Source organism: Solanum tuberosum, unplaced genomic scaffold (assembly GCF_000226075.1).
Source record: "Solanum tuberosum cultivar DM 1-3 516 R44 unplaced genomic scaffold, SolTub_3.0 scf00501, whole genome shotgun sequence".
Taxonomy (NCBI): Eukaryota; Viridiplantae; Streptophyta; class Magnoliopsida; order Solanales; family Solanaceae; genus Solanum; species Solanum tuberosum.
The window spans coordinates 170087-170682 of record NW_006239436.1 but is presented as its reverse complement, the minus strand read 5'-3'; positions in this window follow the sequence as shown (position 1 = coordinate 170682).

The window sequence follows — 596 nt, the reverse complement described above, 5'->3', positions numbered from 1 at the left end:
CATACAAGCATACAATAGCATTTAGCACATAAGTATGCAACTCTACTAAACCGGTTAACATGATACTATACCCGAAATGTGGCCAATCGATCCTAACATAAGGTATCTAATCAAACTAAGGTAGTAAACTGGTACCCACCCCCAATTCACTCCAATCGACATGTTTTCACACAATTAAGCTCAATCTAAAAGAAAGGAAGTCGTAGCCTACCTTAAGGCCAACCGTGCGCTCTCCAATCACTTTACCGGAGCTTTTCCTTTCCGAACAGTCTCGAAACGCTGCCCCGCTATCAAAAATAGTATCGCAACGTTATTACAGTCGTTTAGACACCAAAATCACAACAAACGGAGACGGGTCAATTTTGGAGTCAAAATGGGAATCGTGGGACCCGCACTGAGCTGTCCGAAATTGACTCCGTCAAGCGACCCTAAACAACACTCCAAACTTGTGTTACAAAATGGAACACAATTCGAGGCTCAAAACACAGAAAAAACCAACAAGCAAGAAACCACACTTTAATAACCTAAAAGAAACCCTACAACAGCAGTCAAAACTCAGAATAAACGAGAATCAAAAGGTGCCCAACACTCCTTGA